Source organism: Myotis yumanensis, unplaced genomic scaffold, assembly GCF_028538775.1.
Source record: "Myotis yumanensis isolate MYYU_CA2020_CCGP unplaced genomic scaffold, mMyoYum1.0.hap1 SCAF_19, whole genome shotgun sequence".
NCBI lineage: Eukaryota > Metazoa > Chordata > Mammalia > Chiroptera > Vespertilionidae > Myotis > Myotis yumanensis.
In genome coordinates this window covers 3,457,915-3,482,359 of record NW_027223770.1, presented here as the reverse complement: position 1 = coordinate 3,482,359, position 24,445 = coordinate 3,457,915, and the positions used below count along the sequence as shown (strand labels likewise).

The window sequence follows — 24,445 nt, the reverse complement described above, 5'->3', positions numbered from 1 at the left end:
AGGGAGTCACTGCGATCCTATGAAATGCCTGGCACATGGGAGATGCTGGGTAAGCCGGCACCCCCTCCTGCGTCGCCTGGTGCTACTGCCAAGCCCAGGGAAGCGAACAGAAGGAACCGCCCGATGCTGACAGCCGTCCCCTCCGCCTTGGCTGAGGAAATGTAAACACTCCGTGGAGGACCTCCAACTGCCTGTGTCTGTGGCGCTCTGGCGCACTCCGAGTTTGTTTCTAAACTGGGAAGCTTCGAGAGGCAGCGCAAACAGCCCTCTGCCCCTCTCCCACCTCTCCCCCATCTGTGCTGCTCCTCTGGCCTTGGAAGCCTGTGTTTAACACACCATTGCAGCTGGAAAATCCTCTCTCCGCAAAGCCCCAAAAGCAGCTCCGCTGATATTTATTGACCTGTTCATCTAGCTAGAGCGCCGGGTAGGAGAACAGAAATAAATGCTTGCTGCATAGCGACGGGGCCTGGCTTCTGTAATGACCTCACATACACTCCCCTCGGCTCTCACCCCACCCCACCCCACCCCACGCCACGGAAGCAATGGCAGTTCTCTAACCTTTTCCTAGAAATGTGATCACAGCAGTTTCACCCACTTCCGACACTGGCAGCGGCTGCTGGAAGGGGCTGAGAAGAGGAGTCAGAGGCAGCAGCAGGATGCTGCCTGGGGGCTCTGTGCGTTCACAAGAACAGGGACTGTGCTGGGGGTGCTGGAGGGGAGGGCTGGGCCTGACCCCCATCGTAGCTGGCCCCTTGGCAAAGGCATGCTTTCTTCAGACCTTGGCACTGATGGGCCTCATGTGCCCTCCATTCACTTAATGAGCACCACATGGAGCTTGTCAAAATCATCCTCAACACGGAAGGCGTGGGGCAGTCGGGAGTTTAAGCCTGGCCAGGCCCTCATCTTGGCAGTGAACAGCGGGGGACCCCCTGGACGTGAGGAGCAGCGAGCAGCAGCTCCTGGCACCTTCCCCGGCACCTACGTCTTCCTGACCAGAGCAGCCCTTTGTGAGGCAGGGGGCCCACAGCTCTCGGGGACCCGGGACCTTCAGCCTGCTGGCTGGGGGTGGGTTCAGGGGTGGGCTCTGGAACATCTTTTTTGAAAGCAGAAAGTTGCTGTTTGGGAGTCCTAAGCCCCCAGGCTCTGCGACCAACGCTGAACACCTGTCCTTGGGGGGAGGAGCATCATCAGAGACAGCTGGTGCTGCCCCCCCTCCTCCCCAGGGCACCGGGGATTTAGGTCAGAGGACTGCAGTGAGGGTGGGGAGTCTGCCTGGCCCCTGGTTACCACGACCCCGCCCCTCCCGCCTTGGGTCAAGACAAGTCATGTGGCCACCGCCACCCCAATGACGTCAGGGGCCTGGTAGTGACGTCACACCACGATGCATTGAGCACCCATGTACCTGTGAGTTTTTTGTAGGAATACCGGCCATAAGGGGACCCTGTTACAGTCTACACTCGGCGCCATCCTCAAAAGCAGCCGCCAGCATGTAACGGAGACTCCACGTGCCCTTCTGAGCGGATGCCCCTGAAGATTGGGGCTACCTGGAAGAACCCCAAGCTGTCCCCTCCTGGTGCCCCCTCCTCCAACACTCCAAGGCGCAAGAGTTCCCTGGGAATGTTCGGAAGACAGAGCGCTACCCCTGCTACTTTGGTCTGTTGGCTTTAGGGGCGGGGTGACCTCTGGCGGACGCCCACCGGCCCAGGGCCCAGCAGAGTCCGCCCAGCGGGTCCCCAACCTCCACTCGGGCGGCTGGCGAGTCCAGACAAGTTGTGTGAGGTCAGGAGGCACCGGGCTTCAGGATCTCCGAGAGTCCGGGGCCCTTTATTTCCAACCCGGGCGGCCCCCAGTCCACCCCGCCGACCCGCCTCGCGGAACTCACCGGATCGGCCAGGTCTCAGCGGCGACGCTCCGCTCGCGGGGTGACAGCCATGCAGAGAAGACAGAAACGGCCCGAGAGGGCCCCCGTGGGGGCCGATGCTCTCTCCGGGTGGACGGGGATGCGATCGGCGAGGCCGAAACACGCGCCGCTCGCGCCTTCCGAAGTCGAAGTCGGAGGTGGAGGGTGTCTCCGCTCAGCGGGGGTCGCGCCCGCCCGGGACCCGGGCCGCGGGGGCGCTCAGGCGGCGCATCTTGGCCGGGGCCGGTGCTCACCGCGTCCCGCGGGCGGCGCTGCGCCTCCCCTCCGGGTCCCGCTCAGGGCGGCAGCTCAGCCTGCGCCGCTCCCGGGGCGCCCCCTCTGCCCGCGCCTGGAGCCCGGCGGCCGCGGCCCCTCTCGCCGGCCCCAGCTGCAGCCTGTCTTTGTTGCTTCCTCTTGCTCGACCGCCCGCCCGCGGCTCGTAGCCCCCAGATTCGCCCGGAGCTGGGGGAGTCTTCTCCTTTGGGGTTGCACGCACCTGCAGCGGTCCGGGCGCCTCGCCGGGCATGCACCAGCCTCCGCAGGTTGCAAAGAGCAGCGGCGAGAAGGCACCGGCCCCTCCTCCTCCTGCTCCGAGCCCCGGTGTGGGGGGAGGGGAAGCCGGCGAGCAGCGGCAGCCGAGGCGGCGGCAGCGGGCGGCGGAGGCTCGGATGCAGCCCAGGGGGCCTCGGCGCCTAGAAATAACTGGTCCGGGTGGAGCAGGGAGTGCAAGGGGACGGCCGGAAGGACGGTGCACCGAGACTGCGAGCTCGCGAGGTGCAGCAGGGCGGCGCGCACCGGGCTCTCACGCGCCCGTGGCCCGGGGCGGCGCGCGGGGGCTCCCGGGACCTCAGCCTCGCGCCGCCTGGCGCGCGCCGGCGTCTCGCCCCGCTTCAGGTCCGAGTGCCGTGCGCTTCGGCCCCGCAGGCGGCGGGCCCGGCTCTTCGCCTTCCCCGGCTGGTGAGCGCAGCCTCTTCGCGGAGCTGCCCGCCCGGCTGCCCTGCCGCTGCTCCGCTCTGGCCCGACTGACAGGCGCGAGCGCCCGCAGCAGCCGCGGCGTCTCGCTCCCCGCCCGCCCTCCGCGGTCAGGCCCAATCAGGGACAGCCGGGAGGCGGTTACCAGGGTGACGCGGCTCCGCGTCCTGCGGGGGGCGTGGCCGAGGGGCCGCCACGCGCGCTTTTCGCGGCAAAATTCAAAGGCCGGCAGGGTGGCTCTCCAGCCTCCTCCCCAAAGTTGGGGCGAGGCGGGGCCAACCTCGAAAGGACTGCAACTCCCAGTATGCAGCGCGCAGGCACCGGCGGAGGGGTCCCAACTGGGGGTGCAGGGCATGTTGGTACTTGCTGTCCCTTTGTCGGGCACAGGGGCGGGGGTGGGAGGGGGAGGGTGGAAAAACCAGTATCATTATTGAGCACACATTTGGTAGCTATTTGTTAAAAATAATGAAAACAATAGAAGAAGCTAACACATGTAACAAAGTACTTTACCTAATCTTCACACACAACCCTGAGTTAAGTATTGTTATCACCCCCATTTCACCAACAAGAAAACGGATATGGTAGGGATTAGTATTATACTCCCCACTTACAGAGGAATTGAGGTAAGAGATGTGACGGGACACTGTCTGGAGTGCTTTGCCCCAGGGCATACTTTCGTTAGTGATGGAGTTTTGGGAGCACATTTGAGATCTCTGGAGCACTAACCATATAACCAGACACCACAGTGAGCTCCTTCTAAACTCTATCTCATGGAATCCTCACCACATCCATGGGAGGCAGGCACTGCCCACCTAACAGGTGGTGAAAATGAGGCACAGTACTACCTGGGCTCCAAATTGTGAATCCACCAAACTATACGGAACCTTGCTTTCTGCTTTCTAAGCAGCTTCGTAGGTTCTCATTTGTTCTACCTGCGAGCCCATGACTGGCTCATTTAACAGTCCCATTTGACAGCTGGCAAAAGTGAGCCCTGGGAGGAACAGTTCCCTCAGTTGCCATGTGTCCATCACACAGCAAGTTGGGGGGCCAGCTTTCCAGGAACGACCTCAGGATCCCTACAGAAATGCAAAGCAGGAGCCAGAACTCTCCCACCGCCCTCAGACCATGTCCATGTGACCCCCCTAGAATCCCACAGAACCTGGGTGAGTTCCAGCCCTGCCTTTGCTAGCTGTTGGCCTTTAACATTTGTTTTCATGACTCTGTGCCTCAGTCTCTTGTCGCTATATCCTAATTCCTACTTTACAGGGTTGTTATGAGGGCAAAGTGAGTTACTGGGCGGAAAGGACTCAGAACACAGTAAGTGCTCAATAAATGCCAATTGTGGTTATCAGGACGTGAGGGCTTTGGAGGCCCTGCGGAATGCACCGTGGGGGATGAGCTGATTATAGTCGGCCCTGGCCTACTTCAGGAGCCCAACCACCCCTACCCAGATCCTGGGAGAGAGGCACCTGCCGGGGAGCTCAGGGCCGGCCCAAGTAGGCCACCTACTGCCTTATCTAGGACAGGAGCTGGCCCTGTTTCAGGCTGCTGAGCAGCCGCCACCACACAGTTCCCAGCAGCTCACATGCTGGCTGCCTTCTCCTCTTTAGTTCTCTCCGAAGCCCCACCCCCGCCACCCCGTGGGAGTTGGGGTGGGGGTGGCGATTTACCTGGGAACGTGATCTGGGGCCAGCTGCTTCCACTCCGGGCCCTCCACCTGAACTGGCAGTGACGTTGGGGCACGTTGCCTGGGCAACGTTCTGGGTGGACTGGGGTGTGGACAGGTGGGGGGAGTGCATGGTGCACCCAAGCCAGGTGCAGGGCGAGGGACCATGACAACCAAAACCCTGGGAAGGAAGGGGCAGGAGGGGGAGTAGCAGGCCGCGGGCCACACACAGCCTTCCCAGCGTTTTGGGGTTTTTTCCCTTGTGGTAACCATGACTTGACATCAACTATGGGCCAGGCAGTGCTCAGTGCTATTTATATCACATATTTCTATCTCCTTTCACCCTCACAGCAACCCTGTGACGTCTATTTGGTTATTACCCACATCTTAGAGCCCAGAAAAGCCATGTGACTAGTACAAGGTCACAGGATGACAGAACCAGATCCCAAACACCAGCCCCCCTGACCTTGATTTATTGTATGAAGTGCCAGCCACTAATTGACTGGGTGTGACCTTAACGGCAACTTTCTTCTCCTCTCTGGACCTCAGTTTCCTCTGCTGGAAAATGGAGAGTGAGGCTCACAACCTAACCTACCAATCAGACGCTGGAGCTGGCCCCCCCTCCTCGCCCCAGCAGTTCCCAAAGGCCCCAGTGGTTACAGTTTACAGCCAGGGGTTTAGAAGACCCCAAAGGCCCCACCGTCTCTGAAGTCTGTGACTCCAGGATGTGCTCATGGTGGGATTTCAGGCAACAGCAGGCTTGAAGGTAGCTATGTAGGTGGAGGGGCTTCTTATAGGTGTTTCTCACACCCCTCCAGGCAGTGAACAACCCCCTCCCCCCAGGAGATGCTCAGTCTTGGTCCTTCACTATGTCCCACACTCACAGTGCCTACCACCCCATACCACCCCCAACATGCCCACCTCCCTGAGGTCTGGCCCTCATGGCCCCCCCCCCCCGCCCCGCCCCCCGCCGCCGTTCCCAACTTCCAGCCTCAGTCCAGCCTCCCTTGCTTTTGCTTGTGTCCAGTAACTGCATTATGTGAATGGAGACAGTGTCAAGATGGACTTGCCATGGTCCACAGAACCACCAGGCAGTCAAGCCCTGAACGCTGGCTCCGGCCAAGGGTCTAAGAGGCCCTGAGGGGACAAGGGGACAGATGGCACCTCTTCCCTCACTGCCCTTGTATGCTCCCTACATACCAGCCTTGCTACACTACCTGTACATCCTCCCATGTGTCTCTTGGACTTCCAAGCCCATGCTGTCCCTCTCCACCTGGAATATCTTCCCTCCAGGAAGTTGATTCTTGCTCCGCCTTCAGGTTTCAGCTAGGGTGCCACCTCCTCTGGGAAGTCTTCCCTGACTGCCACCCTCCAGGCCAGAGTGCTTCCCCCTTTAAAGATGTACCCAGGCTGTTATAATGGCCCACCTATTTGCCAGTCTTCCCCACCAACCTTGGGTCTCTGCGAGGGAAGGGGCTGCACTCAAACTGTTTTATCCTGAGCACAGGCCCGGCATATTGTCAGTGCTAAATAAAGATTTGTTGAATTAATCTCTGAATCAGTGAATGAATGTGCCCATTCATTTAGTTTGGTTTTGTTTTCTTGTAGGTAGGAAGAGCAGGGAGAGGAGGGGGGAGAATCAGACGTACTGGTATGAATCCCGACTCTTTAGGTTACTAGCCATGTGCCTCAGTTTCCCTCATCTGTGAAACAGGGTTGAGTACCACACGGCCACTGCTCCAGGGGCCTGAGGCCTGGAACTTTGCACCCACATATGTAAGGTTAGTCATGCCCTCACTCGCTGAGGCCTGAGCATTCCTCCTTTAATTCTGCTCATTCATTCATTCATTCATTCATCATTTCCTAAGGGCCTGTCCTGTGCCGGTCACTGGGGATTCAACAGTGACCCAGACACAGGCTCTGGCTTCATGGAACTTAAGTTTCATGGGGGACAGAGAAGGCAACTAGCAGTTATCACCCAGGGTAGCAGGGAAGAGGACAGCCCCTGGCCCAGCAGGGGGCTGGTGATGGTGAAAGGCCCATCAGCTGCCCTGGGAAACATGAGGAGGTGACTGAGGGGAGAAGGGAGAGAAGAGAGGTCTTGGCAGAGAAACTGCCACTGCAAAGGCCTAGCGTCCGGGTGAGGGAGCTGTGACTGTCCCACGCACGGAGGTGGGTCAGGGGCTGAGCTGGGGCTGGGGAGGGAGCAGACACCGAGCCTTTATTCGGTGGCGGAGCAGGCCTGCCCCAGCCTCCCTCCCAGCCCCCACGTGCCTGCCTCACCTGCCCTCATTGCTGTAATCTAGGCCAGAGCCTGGAGGGAGCCGAGCCCCCATTGGTGCACACCACGTAGATTTTTCAGAGATAATTTAATCAGAGCTATTAATAAGCAGAAAAGAAAGAGCTCTTTATGCTCCTCCTGGAGAAAAGGGAAGGGAAGAAGCACGGTAACCTTGCTATTCACCCAGCCCTGCCCCCCAGTACCTGGAGCCTCTCTCTGGGGCAGGCCTAGGGGGATGGGGCCAGGAGGCCAAAAGGGGGGGCTGAGGTAGTCTCAGGGCCTGGCCCCTGCCAGGCTCCCGGGCCCCCTCCACCCTCACACGCCTCTAGCCACTTAGGCCTCTTGGTTGCTTGAAGGTGCCAAACTGTCTCCCACCTCGAGGTCTTTGCACAAGCCGTCCCCCTGCCCAGAACACTCTTCCTCTGCTCTTTGCACGCTGGCTCAGTATTGTTCTGTAGGTCTCAGGTCCAATGTCGCCGCCTCAGAGAAGTCCTCTCTGACTACCCCGCCTGAAGTTACCCTCCCTGGAGCACCATCCTTTGCTTTTCCCTGCTCAGAATTTATTACTGTTGGCAGCCTGGAGCACTGTGGTTGGCGTTTATTTCTGCCTCCCTGTCTAACTGTCAGCTCCGGGGGGAAGGGGCTCTTTGTCATCGTCTTCACTGCGATGTGTCCCAGCACCTGCATCGTCACTGACAGGAGGTTCTGTGTCAATATTTGTTAATAGAGTTGGGAAGAGTTCAAAGGGCCGTGGTTGTTGGGACAGGAATCAGGAAGTGGTGGGGGTTCCGTCCACCTGGGAGAGCCTCCGAGAATCTGGGGACCATTAAATGCCCCCCTTGTTCCACTATCGGGGATCGGAGGTCCAGAGAGGGGAATGCACTTGTCCAAATTCATGTGGCAAGTTTGTGGCAGAGCTGGGACTTGACCCCAGAGCCCTTTGGGGTTCACAGTTTCACACGAACCTCATCTCAAACACCAGCTGTGTTGAAGGGGACTCGGGGCCTCCCCTGGCCTCAGAGGGGAGGAGGTCTGTGCTGCTGTCAGTCACGACGTCTGCCACGGGGCTGGCTGTTGGGGAACGAACAACACGGGCTCCTCCTATGAATGGGGGTAGGAGGAGGACGGGCTGAAGTCGGAGGGCGTCGTCCCTCCCGTCAGGCCATCACCTCGGCATGTGACCCCCCGACGAGTCAGCCAACTTCCCGGGGCACCAGTTTCTTCGTCTGAAAAGTTGGGACTCTCCACCCTGTGCCTGCCTATCTCAGGGCTATGATGAGAAAATAATGTAACATTTCCCAAAGCCTAATGGGCTCTACAAATACCATCAGTGGTTATTCCTGTAAAATACAGCAACCAGGACAAGAACCGCATCCCTCCAGTGAGGCCCCACCGTGGGCCAGGCCGTACCCCTCGCTCCCCATACAGGACTGCAAGCGGCCTCAGCCCGTGAGGGAGCCAGCGGCGGACCCCGTGCTGGGGTCAGCGCCGTGCCCAAGGTGGCACAGAGCTCCTGAGCCAGTGGGAGTGTGTGCCTAAGGTCTGAACCCTGGTGGGGTCTCTGCCTAGAAAGTTTCTGAGTTAGCTGTCAGCCTTCACCAACAGGAAACGGTGATTGGAGGTGGGGGTGGTTCCCACGACCCCCGAGGCCGCCTCTGCGTCCTGGCCAGCTGGGCCTGGTCCTCCAGAGATCTGGGTGGCAGGGAGACTTCCAGGGGATTAACCCAGCCCGCCTGCCTCTCCTCTGGCCTGGAGAGGCCCCAGGCCCTCCGGAGCATGCCTGGCAGATCTCCTTTTTACAAAAAGTTATTGACTTATCAAGGTTAAAATACATTCAGCGCAGGCCAATAAAACAGAGATCCCGCTGCATCCCGCTGTCATGTGCCCCCGGTTTTCATGGCAACAGGCCCTCTTCTGCACATGAAACGGTTCAGTTGTGCAAAGTTCAGGCGTTACATAAACAAGGAGTTAACAGCAGCGGCAGAAATCAATGTCTGGCAGGCATGGCCTGGGGAGATAGCATTGATTGGGCCCCTCACCATCGACAGGCCAGATCCCTGCTTCCTGCCCAGTCGCCTTGGGCGCCCTCCTGCCACCCCACCCTTGGCTCAGCCCCAGAGAGCTCCAGGAAGGTGCCTCTGCCCTTGCCCTGGAGCCCCCTCTGGCTGGGATCCAGAGGGGGGGACCTGCTCGGCTGTCTGCAGCCGCTTTGTAAACCATTATTGCTCAGAGACACCATTCCATTGCTTAGAGCATGTGTGTGCCACTGTTGGTGGGGGAAGCAGCCCTTTGCCTCGTAAGCCATTCTTGTGATGAGGAGCAATTCCACCGCCTCTGTGTTTAGCCATAAAAACCACCCACACACTCAGAGGTGCCACAATGAGTCAGACAGACCAGGACAGGGCACCAATGGGCTGTACAACCTTGGGTAAGTCACTTCCCCTCTCTGAGACTCGGCTTCCGGCTTTCTAAAATGGCGCGGGTAATAGCACCAGCATCAGGGGTGCAGCGAGGAAGAAGTGAGGGACAGTCCGCAGCTCCCAAGGAGGGCCTGTGTCTCTCTTCTTCTGTGGATTCCAGCAGATGCCCTCATGGAACAGAAGAGGGCAAGCAACTAGGAAGTGATCATTTGGGTTCAAATCCCAGCTCCACCACTGCTGTGTGACCTTAGGCAAGTCACTGCGCCACTCTGAGCCTTGGCGTTCATTCCGTGACGTGAAACGGGGAAAGGGCCTCTGCAAGAGCGAAGGGAGGAGGAAATAAGCTCAGTCAACCACGTGACTGCTCTGGGCGCTCAGGAGGCGCCTCAAGATCGATCAGGTGGGACCCTTCCCCCAGGGTTCCAGCGTCAGGCCCGCCCGTCCTCAAAAAACGGAAAATCTCCTGGGCTTCTTCTCAGAAAAGGAGGATTCAAGATGGAAGAGCTGCTGTCCCGTTTGGTGGAAGGTTCTTAACAACAGGGGCCTGTGTCGTTCATCTTTGTGTGATCAAGTCTTGGCACAGAGCCCAGGTATACAATAAGAGCTTAATACATGTTTATTGAGTGACGTTCAACTCCTCTGGGGAGCTGGCCAGGCCCTCTGACCTGGCACGGGGCAGCACGGAGACAAGGGGGTGCTGCGGGTAGTTTAGGATGGTCACAGGGGCGTCCGGCCAGCTTGGGATGGCAGAGACAGCAGCCACCACTGAAAGTCACACCCCTCCCATGGGAGGGAATGGATGCCAGGAGTGGAGCCAGCTCGGTGTGTAGCCAGGGGCTGTATTTCCAGGCTCGGCCGTAGGGGTAGCTTTTGCTAGTGAAATGTGAGCATGATGTAAGAAGTGGATGTGCCTCTTCTCTTCTGCCCCAAGGCAGACCAGTCGGCCCTTCTAGATCAGAGCAAGGCCGAAGACGGATGGAGCCCGGGTCCCAACACCACTGTCGTCCTCCTGTTGACCAACAACATAGGCTTAGGTGAGCAGTGAGCTTCTGTTGAGTTATGCCACTAACATGCCAGGGCCTATTTGTTACAGCAGCTGATGTTGCCATCACAGATTCACAGGGCTTCCTGCAATGGACCCAGACCCCCGGCACAGGCCTCTCTGAGAGGCTGCCCTTATTTGATAAAGCAAGTTAATACAGTAAAATATGAAGAGTAGAGAGAGCCCTGGCCAGTTTGGCTCAGTAGATAGAGCTTCAGCCTGTGGACCAAAAGGTCCAGGGTTCGATTCCGGTCCGGGGCACCTACCTCATTTGCTGGCTCTTCCCTGGGTGAGGCCCTGGTTGGGGCACGTGCAGGAGGCAACCAATCGATGTGTTTCTCTTACATCGACATTTCTCTCTGTCTTTCCCTCTCTCTTCCACTCTCTAAAAATCGATGGAAAAATATCCTCGGGTGAGGATTTAAAAAAAGAAAAAAATATTAAGAGTAGAATCCATGTGGTGGAAATTTGGGTGTTCACTGTAAATGCCTTTCAACTTCGTTGTATGTTTGAAATGTTTCATAAGAAAATAAGTTTAAAAAATCTCCATTCATGTATTTTCAAAAAATTTCTAGGAACCTTGGGGTTTTAGGAAGATGTGTCAGGGCTCCTGGCGGGTGCACAGGGGAGCTGACAAAGAGGCTCTGGAGTCCACACCCCACCCCACCTCACCAACTTCAATGCTCAATGTCACATCTTTTTCATACTGGAGTTCAGCGTGCGCTTTAATTTGAAAAAAGGTTTCCACTTTTCCAACAATGACGGTTTGAAATCACCGAGCTCAATTCTCTCCTGTTGCAGATGGGAAACCGAGGTTCAGAGAGGGGAGGGGACTTGCCTCAGATCCCAGAGTGAGCAGTGGCCGGCTGGGTTCCAGCCCAGGGCTCCTGGCTGAAGCTTCTCTGGGGGTCTCACCCTGGGGGCACCCTCCAGCCAGAGCCCTCTGCCTTTGTCTGTCTTATATGTTGGATTCCAAGGTATTTGACTAAAGGGCTCTGCAGGTAGGGAATGAGCATTGCGGGGGGGGGGGGGGGTGATGGGGCGGACACGGGAGAGGACGTCAGTGGGGCCAGGAGTTTCCTGGAGTGGGGCCTCCTCCATCGCTACACACCTTCCCTCTACTGCGGTGGGAAGAGGGATGGAGGGCAGGGCTGGGACAGGTCACTCGGCAATGATGGATTTGGGCCCTGACCAGAAGCCTTCGGGGTCATCTGGGGCTGTGACTAGAGGTGAGAGGTCACCCAGCTGGGGCAGGTGGGTCAGCGAGGGGCGGGGAGCTAGTTGAGGGGTCAGAGGCTGGTGATGGAAGGGGTGAAGGAGGACCCAAGTGCACTCCTCTAGTACTAGCTGGCTCATTCATTCATTCATTCATTCATCCATCCCACACCTCCATGTGCCAGGCCCTGGGCTGGGCACTGGAGATTCAGAACAGATGGGAAGGAGAGGGAAGATGGGAAATGCCAGTGCCACCCACTCCGCCCGGCCAACAACCGGCCTGTGGCCTTGGGCGGGTCCCGTCGCTGCTGGGCTTCAGTTTCCCGTCTGGAAAGTGAGGATAACGGCAGTTCCAAACTGAGTGTGCATGCCGCACGCGGCTCAGAGCTCGGTGTGGAGCGGCGGGAGCTCTCGTCCCCAGATGCCCCGTCTGGCCTGCTGGGACTCAGGGAAGACAGGGGCACCCGTTCAAATCTGATCCCACTTGTAGCTGCGTGACCTTGGGCCAAACCCTTCCCCTCCCTGGATTTCTCCTCTGCAAAATAATAATAATAATAATATAATATAATAATAATAGTAACTTCTGTATCTGGTGGTTATGTTTTATTTATTCATTTTTTTAGAGAGAGAGAGGAAGGGAGAGAGAGAGAGGAACATGGATTTGCTTGTTTCACCTATTGATGCATTCATTGGTTGATTCCTCTATGTGCCCTGACTGGGGATCGAACCCATAACTTTGGTGTATCCGGCTGACATTGCAACTGACCTACGCGGGTAGGGCCTGAGGTTTTAATGAACAGTTCCTGGCCCACAGCTGACACTCAAGTGAATGTTAGCCTTTGCTGTGAGAGCTGTGATGAACTCTGACCTATCAGAGCAGTAATGACACAGCTGGTGAATAGCGGCGCTGTGGGGAGGAGGACCACAAGGCCATCCAAGCCCAGGCTGGTGCCTCTGCCAACTCCAGCCTCACTGGAGGGACTGCCTGGAGCGCTGGCTTTGATGGGTTTTGCTAACCCCTCTGGGCTCGATGAGTACAGTGCTGCTATCGATTAGCAATGCCTGCATGGGCAAGGGAGTTGAGAGTTAGAGGACGCGTGCCATCTATTAGCCATTCTTGATACTGGCCTAAGCCTTCCCCTGGTACAGATGGGGACACTCAGGCTCAGAAAAGGAAACAAGACTTCCTCAGGCCACACAGGCAGGCAGGGGCTTCCTCCCTGGGCCCCGGTCTGTCATTTCATCCTGAGGAGAAAAGTCATTATTCTGCCAGTACATTCCCCAGCCTGTTTTCTGGCAGGGAGTTCATTGATTTAAACTTGTCCAGGATGATGCTCCCTCCTCCTCTCCCTGGGCCCGTTTCTATTCGGGCTCTGCGTCCTGGAAATGAGTAGGTGGATCTGTGAGGACAGGCAGGGCCTCCACGCGGGGTGGAGCGTGGACCTGCCAGGTCTCCACACTGAATGGCAACGACTGCCAGGGCCCAGGTACCCGGGGTTGTCGTCCTCATAGCGGCAACCTCCGGTGCCGTGTGCTAGCGGGGCTCACAGCGTTCACTGCTCTTCACATTCACCCAAAACACAGAGGGGAGCCCAGGGTCCCAGAGCTGGGATTCCAACCCAAGACCGCCTAGCCCCAAATTCTGTTCTTTACTCTTCACAACCAGAACCCAGTTACCCCAAATGTCCTTTCAGATCTCACCCCAGAGCCGTGAGCGTGGCTGAGGGGGGATCAGGCACCCCGTTTGATGGATGAGGAAACGGAGGCCATGAGGTGGGGAGTGACTGGTCCTGGGCCCCCAGCCAGTGGGCCAACGCTCTGCCCTTCGCACCCGCATGGAGGAAGGACAAGAGAGGCTCCGAGCAGAGCCGGCCACATCGTCCCCCGGCCTATCCATCTTCCGAGCTGGAATCTTTATTTACGCGCCCACTGAGTCAGGAGAGGCGTAATTAGCAGCAGATTTGTGCCTCCTGCCGTCGGTATTATTTATTTCGGGTTCTGGGCGGCCACTTCCCGGGGCTGAGTGTGCACTGGGCCTGGATTTCAATCAGATGGGGCCACGGCAGAGCTCTCCTGGGACCTCACAGTGGCACTGCCCCCTCCGAATGATAAACGAGCCCGCAGACAGCAGCAACGCTGCCAGCTGCTCCGGGGGCCGGGCCTGGGCTGGGGGAGGCGGTGTTCTCCCCACCCCCAGGGTCCTGTCCACGAGGCACGCACCTCCCCCAGTGCCAGACAGGAGGCTGGCATTCCCCAACCCCAGGAAGACACAGACAAGAGAGATGGCACTGGGCAGGCCCGCTGCAGCCTTGCTTCTAGAATCCTCAGGCTGCAGGAACCTTGGAAGGGATGCCCGTCCCTGTCGCTGTCGTGGGACAGGTTTCATCTCGGCATCTCTCGGCCTTGGCCATGGGAGGTGCGAGCTTCTGCTCACGGCCCCGTGGGCTGGGACGTTCCTTTTTGGGCCTGAACTTAACCAAGCACAAGCATTTGCAACACTGTCCCCCAGGCGATCCCACGAGTGACACCCTCTGTCGTCTGGAAGGAGGCGGGACGTACGGGGAGCGTGGGGAGTGTGGGCAAGGGCTCTCGGGATCCTGGAGGGAGCGGACAGAAATAAAAGCTTATTTTTTCAATCCTCACCCTAGGATATTTTTTCTATTGATTTTTATTTTATTATTTTTTAAAATATATTTTTATTGATTTCAGAGAGGAAGGGAGAGGGAGAGAGAGAGAAACATCAATGATGAGATGCACGCCTGCACGTTCCCTGCTGGGGATTAAGCCAGCGACCTAGGCTGTGCCCTGACCGGGAATCCAACCGTGACCTCCAGAGGTTGATGCTCAACCATTGAGCCACCCTGGCCGGGCATGGTTAATTGTTATGCTAACCTGGTAAGTCAGATCCATTTGTTACAGATGCAGAAACTGAGGGCAGTGCCTCGCCCACGAAATGGGCTTCATTATCCCCGTTTTTCCAGACGAGGGAACCAGCGGCTGGGATGCCACGCCAGGGGCTCAGTGGGAGGCTCCACCCTGCACCCCAGCTCCTCCGGTGGACAGCGGGGACCTAAGCGCTGACCTCACCGATGCTTTGGGAATCAAGTTACAGCATCTACGGGAGGACCAGCCTCCTCCGGCCGCAGAAGCCGGGTCCCGGGACCAGCTCTGAGGAGCCCCAGGCAAGTGTTTCATGGGTCATGAACTGATCATGGCAAAGCTGGCCCAGCTCCCGGGGGTCTGCTGCCAATTAGGCCAGATGCCCACAGGGGGACCCCATTGTCCCTGGCCTAGTTGGGACAGGGTTTGTGCCTGAGCCTTCCCCAGGGAACTGCTGCTTCCAGGCCAACTCCCCAATGAGGTCAGTGAGAGATGTGGCTGGGGGGGGGGGGGGCATATGAGAAAAGTGAGACTCAGCAAGGAGAGGTAACGGCTGAGGGCACCGGCTGTAAACCCTGGAGGCTCGGGAGGGCCCTGATAACGCCTCCCCAGTGCCCACATCCACCACGCTGATCAGATCCAAAGTGCTTTTGCTGTGTGGCCTTGGGGGAGTTACTCAACTTCTCTGAGCCTCCCTTGCCTCAGGTGCCCTAATGGGAATAATGGGGTGGGGGTGGGGGCATGGTGGATGTGAGGGTCTCGGGATGCTGGACACACCTGCCACTCAGAGGATTCTGATCCCCCATCTCCACCCCCCACCCCAAAGGATTCTGATTTTATTTCCCCCAGAGGATTCTGATCTTGAAATAGGACGAAGGAGTGTGTGGGGAGCCCCTTCTGTGCCTCCAACTTTCCCCAGGCCCTTCCTCTGCCAGAAACACCCTTCCTGGCCCTGGCCCAGGCGACTTGCAGTCCTTGTTTGGGTCCCAGCTCAGTTACCCCCCAACCCCCCCCCCCCCCCCCCCGAAAGTTCCCACACACGGTTGAGTTCCACCTCTGCACTCCCAGCCGCACCCTGACCCCCGCACTGCAGCACCTGCCTCCGCTCTGCAGGCCAGGGACCCCGTGATCCGGTGTGCCCTTCGGCTTTGGTGACCAGCACGGGGCCTGGCACGTGACAGGTGCTAATAAAGAACCATTCAACGGCCGACGCGCTCACTGAATGAGCGAGGATGGAGTCAATGAGCGGAATTCGCTGGCGTGCTGCTGTGGTCAGAATGTTTGCTCCTCCCCAAATGCTCATGTTGAAAACAGTACCCAGAGCGCTGGGGTTTGGGGGCGGGGTCTTCGGGAGAGCCAGCTCATAGATGGGGTGGTGTCCTTATAAAAGAGGCCCCCGAGCCCCAGGGGACACAGGAGAAGGCTGCACCGTAAGAGGGCCCTCCCCCTCCCACACTGGCACCTGATCTCGACTTCCGGCCTCCAGACCGGGAACAGTAACTTTCCGCTGTTTACAGCTGCCCAGTCCTGGGGTTTGTTATGGCAGCCGGACAGACTAAGGACGACACACGCCACCTCTCCTGCTCCCCCTCATTCCTCTTCGCGGGGACCCGGGAAGCTGGCTGCTGGGGGGGCAGCAGCTACCTTTGGATCCCGTGTACCAGGAGCTGACGGGCGGGTACCCCTGGGGAGGAACCGGTTTGGGCTGCCCACCTCTGGGACCTACAGGAGCAGCAGGAAAGGCTCATCAGCCAGGCCGGGGTTCGAGCTCCAGCCTGGACACAGTTTGGCCAGGTGACCACAGGCACGTGCCCTCACGGTCTGGGCCGTAGTTTTCTCGCCTGTGAAGTGGACTTGCCGCCGTCCGGAAGCTGCCGTGCGCACTGGGGGAGGCCTTTGACGGGGCGGGGGATAGTCTGCCCACATCCTGACCTCGCATCCAAGGGAGGGCCCAGGCCCCAGCTCCCAGTGCACTGGGTTCGAGGGACCCCATCACCGGCCAGACCTATCCCTTCTCTCCGTCTGCACTAATGCTGAGCTCTCCCTCTGGAAATCTCCACCGGGAGGAGAGCCAAAGGTATCCACGGTCATTTACTGAGCACCTGTTACTGGATATTCCTGCTCTTGCTGCATCCTCCCCGCTGCCCCCATTTTACAGATGAGGAAACTGCGGCTCAGGGAGGGAGACTGGGTGCATAGCTGGGAAGCGCTGGACACAGGACTGGCACTCACACCTCCCCCTGACCCCACCATCCCCCGGCTCTGGAAACAGTCTTTCCTTGGGTGATGGCTCAGGGTCCCAGTGACTTCACAGAAAATATAAACCAAACCCCATTCCCAAGTGGGGCCCCGCAGATGTAAGGCAGAAGGGGAGTGGGAGGCAGGCAAAGGAAAGAAGCCCTCTGTAGAGACCACTGATTATGATTCTTGCTGTCTGATTAATAGTGATAATGACCCCGTTTGAGCTTTAACCAGACGCCATACCCACTGAGGCCTCCCAATAACTCCCTTAGGACAAGCTCAAAATGTACCCCCATTATACAGATGAGAAAACTGAGTCTCAGAGACGTGAGGTGATTTCCTGGACGTCACCCACTGGGAAGTGGCAGTGCTGTGATTCAAACACTGTAATGCCTAGGCTATGTTTCCCGGCCAGAAGCCTTGCACATGGGGTGGCATCAGGAAATGTTTGTTGATTGACTGACAGACTGTAAGAATGAATGATTTAATGAATGAAAGGCCAGCTCTAGTATCCTACTGAGGGCTGGTGGGGGCTGGTGAGGAACCTTCAAATGCAAGCCAGGCCCTCCAGGCCCGCCTCCTGACCCCCCACAGGGCCTGCCATCTTTGGCCTCATGGGGGGAGAGGGAGGGTGGCCATCTGGTGGGCAGAGCAGGGGCAGGAGCCAGACTCCTGCTCCCCCCTCCCCCCATCTCTTGCCCCTGAATGCTCACACTCTTTGTGACTTGTTGTTTAACTTTACAAGACCCTTGGCTTTTATGAGGGTTATTTATAAAGCTCTGGGCTTTGATCCGCAGCATAAAAAAGCAAACTCCTGTGTCTGAAAATGTCACCGGGGATTAGGGGAGCCTTTGAAGTCCCCTCCTCGCAGGCAGCACCCGCCCAGCTTCCCCCCAGCATCTGCAGCCTGGGAGCCCGCGGCCCAGGGGCCTCCGCTGGGGTAGATGGCCCGTCCAGATGAGTGGCAGGTAGGGTTCCCTCCCCGGCAGCCCTCTTCCCAGCTGGGCACTCTTCCTCGTTCCCAGCCGCACTGGCCTCCCTGGTCTCCAGATGTCGGCAACATCTGTCTCTCTTGTTTACGCACAGCCACAGGCTGCTAGCTCTCCCTGAGCCCAGCAGCAGGACTGCGAGGCTCTTAGAAATGGATTATTATTACTGGCTTATTGGGAGGGAGGGGGCAGGGAGTGTAAATAGGCTGGCAGGGTAGCGAGAACAGCTCTAATGAGGCGGGGGCTGTTCCCTTCTCCCTAATCCTGGCGCCTAATCCTCCACCGCCTGGCAGGGACCCCGCCTTTGCTTCTTTCCCTCTGTTCAGTCAGGTGACAGCTGGGGGGGGTCCTGGCCAGCTCGCAGGGGCAGTGGCGAGAGGGACCCAAGCAGGGAGCTGAGGGCAGCACTGTTCCTGCTCCCTGCTGGGCCCCAGCAGCCTGAGGCCAGAGGGATGGGCGGGCGACCTTCACAGCGGCCTGGGGGACTTCTCTGGGGCCTGTTCTCTCTCTCTCCCTGGATCTTGCGGGAACTCTGTGCATCTCGGCTGCCGAGAGCAGGTGAGGAGGTGAAGTCCCTACTGCCCTCTGGGCACCCTCCTCCTCCTCCCCAAATAGCAAGGCTGTGCGGGGGATTAAGCGGGGTCACTCGGGGAGCACGCGGGATGCTTGGGAGCCCTCGAAGGAGCCAGTTGGTCCCACCTGCCTCCTCCTCTACCCCTTTGTCGCGGCCCGGAGGGGGCGCCGTGTCATCCTGGAGGCTGGCAGAGCTCCTGGCGCAGGCAGGTGTGCTGCCTCCTAAAGGACTGCAGGGAGGCCATCTGCGGGCTTGGCTGGAATTAGAAAAAGGCATCCCCTCTGGGCAGACCAATTAGGAGAAGACACCCCTCCGGGTGCAGTAAGTGCCCAGGGCTACACTTTCTTCAGGCCATTGAAGGCGCTTGGCACAGGCCTCCGCTGGTGGCCCTCAAGCTGAGTTTCTGATGCATTGCACCCCCAAATTGCACCCCTCAACCAGGCGCCCCTGGGCAGGGCACAACCTGACAACTATATCTTGCAGTCTTCTTCCCTTCTTGGGCCCCCGAGGACACCCTCGGGCCCTGTGACACCGTAGAAGAACACGGGCTCCAGAATCAGCCAGCCTGGAACCAATCCCAGCACCGCCCTAGCGGTGTGTGCCCTCCCACTCCCTCTCTGGGCCTCAGTTTTCCCATCTCTAGAATGGGGATGATAACAGCTCTCCCATCCCGGGGCTCAGGTTGCAATAGATGACCTGTGCAGCCACTGGGGCCCCTCATTACACTTTGAGCCTTTGTTCCCTGGTACCAGCCCAGATCCCAGGCCACACCCTCCTAAGAACCAGGTCTGCCCATCTCTCTCCCTGTGGCCGAGGAAGAAGCTGGGCTGTGGTCCAATGACTAAGGAGGCCGGCAGGTGACCTGAGGACTATGCCCACAGTCTGGGGACTGGGTGGGCACATGACAGGAGACCAGGTCCAGCCCTCCAGGCAGTGGTCCTTGGCTTTGGGGGTCAGGGATCCCTTGGGCATTTGATAGCAACTATGAACTCTACCCAGAAAATACATCTGCACACGGTTTTGCATATTATTCAGGGGCTCGTGAGCATAGGAAAACCTATCCATGGACCCCAAAGAACTCCCACCCTCAAAGCGGCAGCCTCTGCTCCCCCCACCCCGGGGGCCATCGGGGCACTGGGTTCTTGGCAAGGAGAGAAGGAAGGAAGGAAATTGGCGTCTACTGAGCTGACATTATATATTGCCTCACCCCAGGCTCTCGGCTCTGAACAACCCACGGGGTAGTAACTATTCCCATATTGCAGATAAGGAGACTGAGACTCGAAGAGGCGAAGAGACTTGTCCAAGATCACACAGCTAGTGAGGGAGCCAGGACTTGAGTCTCAGTTGTCTGGTTTTAAAGCTGAGGCCTTTTCCTGGCGGGCAAATGTCCCGGGTATGCCTTTGCCGGGAGGGAGAGGGGCGTCGAAGGCTTGGTTTTGCTAGTCTGAGGCTGAGTGCGAGGAATGTGGGTTGCTCTGTGCCCGCTTCTTCATACGCCCTCTCGCTGCTCCCAGGGATGCCGGGGTCCAACTTGCTGCCACCGCCCATCCTCTGTCCTCCGGGTTATCCAGGCTTTGTCCCTGGATCAAGTCACATCAAGTTGTGCTTTTCCCAGGGGAACTGCCCACCTAGAGCCACAAAGCGACGGCGCCCTGGACAGCTGCTAAGGGTTTATATGAGAAATAGTCACGTGGGTGCCTCTGTATGAAACTGCTAGCAAGAAACGGACCCCAGTGGTGGCCGTGCTCATCTATGGCATACGGATTCTAGAATGGCCCAGGGCCACACCTTCTCGGGGTTCAGGCCTGAGAAAAGCCTCTTTCTGCACAGCCCACAGGTCTACTTCCCTGAAACGTGGCGTTGGGTGGATAAGGAGAACTAGCAAAGTGAACTTGTTTGCCCTTTTGCCATGACTGCCAGGAAGCTCAGAACCAGGTTAGATTTCAGTTGCTGTCATTACCTTACCCTTGGCTTTTGGATGTAATCGGTTTCCTCACATCCGGCCAGGGGAAAAGGTGCCTTTTAAACAATTTCTAAGGAAATATGTTGACCTAATAACTGCCTCGAAGACTGGAAAACAGTCCCAACAAAGGAAACTTCCAAAGTAAAGAGTCAGCATCTACCAATTCATTCACTTACAAGTCCGCCCGTCTATCCGTCCGTCCATCCACCCATTGAGGTGTCTATCCATCCACCTACCAACCAAAACATCCATCCATTTATTCATCCGTCCACTTATCAATCTGCCCTCCCTCCCTTCTCCCTCCCTCCCTCCCTCCCTTCCTTCCTTTTTTCCTTCCTCCCTTCCTTCCTTCCTTCCTTCCTTCCTTCCTCCCTCCCTTCCTTCCTTTTTCCTTCCTTCCTTCCTTCCTTCCTTCCTTCCTTCCTTCCTTCCTTCCTTCCTTCCTTCCTTCCTTCCACCTACCAATCCACCCACCCACCCATCCATCCACCCACCAAGTCCTGTGTCTTTATCTATCCATGTACCATCTTGCCCACCCCTCTGTCCATCTACCCACCCTTTCATCGTCCATTCCCCGCCTGTCCAACTGCTTTTCCTTAGCACCTTCTCAGTGCTGATTTCTAGAGACAAAGTGGAGAATAGAGCAGAACCTTTGCTCTAAGAGCTTCTGGTCTCCAGGGAAGATGAGACACACACATCACTTCCTCACGTGTCTTCCCCACCCGCCCCGCCCCCCAGGGTGTGAGAAGGAGATGTGGGACGTGGTGCCTATGTGTCCCCCCCCCCCCCTTACATCACCACATCAGGAGATCTGAAAGGTCCAGCGGTCAAGATCTCGTTTCGATCCTTTTCAACCACTTACCCAAGTGACATGCCTCTAGAACCCAGTTTAAGAAGGTTGCCTGTTAAAATCCCATGGAATGAGGTCGTTTCAGAAGAGATTTGGGGGAATGCTGACAAACCAAGGAAGAAGGACCAAGTGTGTCATTTAAAAAGCACAGAGCAGCACTGGATTATAAGCCGAAGCATAGAATACACATCCACGAGTCCATACTGACGTGACAAATGGCGGAATAAAGAAAAAGGGGGACACACAAGTCTCTGGTGCAGAAGGGCCCTGAATAGTTTTTGTAGCTACTCTGCCCTCAAGGCGGGTGCGAGTCACTCCCCTCCTTAGGAGTGGGTTGTGCACATGACTTCCTTGTAAAGAGGACAGGACGGCGCGCGAGAGAGAAAGCAACTCTACAGGGAGAAGCCTGGCAAATGCCACCCAGCCCCGAGCTCAAGGGCAGAGCAACACTGACAAGTCAGACAGGATGCGTGCCCGAGGTGACAGCATGGAAATGGCACTTACCTCCGTGGTCTACTTCCCCAAAACACACAGCCTCCGTTTAATGAGAAAAGTATCAGACAAATCTCAGCTAAAGGATGTTCTGCACAGCACCTCACAGTACCTCTCACAGCTGTCCAGGCCACGAAAAACAAGAAAAGCCGGAGAAACTGTTCCAGACAAGAGGAGCCCAAGAAGAAGTGATGACTACATGTAATTTGGGATCCTGGAACAGAAAAGAGACATTAGGTAAAAAGAGGAATCTGAATAAAGAATAGACTTTAGCCCTGGCTGGTTTGGCTCAGTGGATAGAGCGTCGGCCTGCGGACTGAAAGGTCCCGGGTTCGATTCTGGTCAAGGGCACATGCCTGGGCTGGGGGCTCGGTCCCCAGTAGGGGGCATGCAGGAGGCAACCAATCAATGGTTCTCTCTCATCATTGATGTTTCTATCTCTCATTCCCTGTCTGAAATCAATAAAAATATATTTTTTAAAAACACTTTAGTTAACAATAATGTATCAATATTGGTTCATTAGTTGTGACAAATGTACCACATATGTATTTTTTCTGTAAGTCCAAGGTTGTTCTGAGATTTTAAATTATTTTAAATTGGGAGGCTGATACACAAATTGAGCTAAGTACTGCTCTAATTGTCACCACACCTCCCTAGAATAAACTGCCTTTAAAAAATATATATATTTTTATTGATTTCAGAGAGGAAGGGAGAGCGACAGAGAAACATCAGTGATGACAGAGAATCATCCATTGGCTGCCTCCTGCATGCCCCCTACTGGCGGGGATAGAGCCTGCAACCCGGGCATGTGCCTTTGGCTGGAATTGAACCTGGGACCCTTCAGTCCTTGGGCTGACACTCTATCCACTGAACCAAACCAGCCAGGGCTAAACTGCCTTTTGATGACCAGGATAAATTGAGTGAAATTGTACCAGACAGAAAAAAAAGAAGTTAAAAAATAAGTAAATAGATAAATGAGTAAATAAAACTTCAAGCAAGCCAAGGACCAGCCTGGGGGACGCACTATGCCCTGGTTAGGAAGGGATTTCTAACCTTGAGCAATTGGCTTTCTGGGCTTCAGTTTCTTCATCTGTAAAATGGGGGTTTTAAAGTGCCAACTACTAGTTGATTTGGATGAAGGGGGCGATGTGTAGAAATCATCAGGCACCAAGCAACACTCTGGGGCTGTTCCTGTTCTCTCTCATTGTTTTTGCAGGGCAAGTGGGAAATCTTGGAAGGCTGCAGGGGAGAGGGGGTTGGGACCAAGCCTTGGAGAACTGGTAGAAGACAATGGGGTTGGGAGTGGAAAGTCAGCTACCTGCAAAGCACAGAGGTCCCTGCTATCCTTATCCCTACCCTTGGTTCCAGGGCCAGGGCCTGGGAGGAGATGGAGACCTCACAGACAGGCTCCTGGCTTCCCACCCAGCTATGGCCCGGCTTGCTCGCTCTCTGCCAGGGTCTCTGGGCTGAGTAACTGCTAATCCCTCCCTGATGAAGCACCTGTATCTGTAAGCAAATGAGCTGGCAGGTGGCGCCGGATAAAATATGACCTGCTCAGCAGGGGATTTGCTTACCAGTCGGGGGCAGCCCATCCGGCTGCCTGCAGCCTGGAGGCCCCCGGGTGAAGCATCAATCAGCCGTGCCCACGGGCAGTGGGAGGGCAGGCGGCACCCGGAAGAGGGAATGCCCTGCTCAGTCCCCTTGCTGCAGGCCTCTGCACCTTTCTCCTTGGCTCCTGGAAAAGGACCAGGACTGGGAAGGAGACCGGGAGTTACTTCTGGCTCCAGCGCAGACTTGCTGGGCAGCTTGGGCAAGTGGCATCCCCCTCGGGGCCTTAGTTCTCAACTGTCTCAAATAAGATTAATTGGTCCTCGTTCCCTCATGGGTTTGCTACCCAGACCATAGGAGAAATGGCATGGAAACACCCAATATTTGTTATAATATTGATTATTACTATGTTGGAAGTCCCGCTAAGCAGAGCTCAGGGACTGGTAACTTTCCGGTGGGCTGGTAGCTTTAGGGAATGACCTTCAAGGCTATCGTATCTATGGGCAGAAAATGGATCAAAGACTTTTCCAAGAAGGCAACATGATCTACGGAAACCGCAGGACTTAGTGTGAGTCCTACAACTGCCTCTTGTTAGGTGAAGGGACTGGGGCAGCCACCTTGCCCCTCTCAGCCCCCGACAGCTCACCCACAGACCGGTGAAGAACACGCTGTTTTAGGTTGTGGTTATGAGGGTTAAATGAGAATGCCGGGCACATAAGTAGCTGCCTGCCGAAGGCGAATTCTTTGAGGCCGACCACGTTTACAAATCAGATTTCCTAACTTCTACCCACCTCACCGCGGGGACTCAGCCCCTGCCCACCCCCTCCCGGCCAGGAGACTTCTGCAGCCCGGCCCCGGAAGAAGACCCTTGGGAAGGGCTGAGCCGGGGCTGCGGGGACGGCCTGATGAAGACAGAGCCGCTAGCTAATGCCATGCGGCTGCTGTGACAGTCTGTTAATGCCATTTACAACGTGCCGTGATGATGTCTCCCACATGCTGCGGCCCAGACAGCAGGACCGTCCCTGGGAGGGGCCTGGGAAAGGTTCCGTTAGCAGGTGGGGGCTGGGCTTTCTCGGAGGGGAGGCGGAGCGAGGAGGTTGGAAGCCATTGGCAGGGGGTAGAATTCCTCCCCTCCAACAGCCCTTCTTGGCTGCCCTGGACGCCTAGAAAGACTCACCCCTGCCTGGGCCGGTGGCACCATCCTGAACTGCTGTGCAACTCCGGGAAGTCATGGCTCTTCTCTGGGCCTCGGTGTTCCTTCTGCAAACAGGGATGCGGGAAAAGCGGAGAAGTGCACTGGAGCAGGTCCTAGCCTTTTCCGTGTCTCCCTAGAAACACGCACATGCATCCCATCACAACGTGCGAATTCTCAGGGGCTCGTGGGCCACCGCGTCCCATCACTAGACTCCTCT

The 24,445-nt window shown here is 57.0% G+C and overlaps 1 protein-coding gene and 1 non-coding gene across 2 annotated transcripts in view; one reads left to right on the top strand and one right to left on the bottom strand.

Moving 5' to 3' along the window:
- The window catches only part of FAM222A (family with sequence similarity 222 member A), a 49,167-nt gene extending 46,297 nt beyond the window's left edge, over positions 1–2,870 (bottom strand). Inside the window, exon 1 of the mRNA XM_070399290.1 lies at positions 1,883–2,870. The gene's annotated coding sequence lies outside the window, so the exon portion shown is untranslated. The remainder of the gene's footprint in view (positions 1–1,882) is intronic.
- A 19,212-nt stretch (positions 2,871–22,082) lies between these two features.
- On the top strand, positions 22,083–22,200 carry LOC138998228 (small Cajal body-specific RNA 8). The gene has a single exon (XR_011469097.1). It is a non-coding gene; the product is annotated as a small Cajal body-specific RNA 8 (non-coding RNA).
- The last annotated feature ends 2,245 nt before the right edge of the window (positions 22,201–24,445 follow it).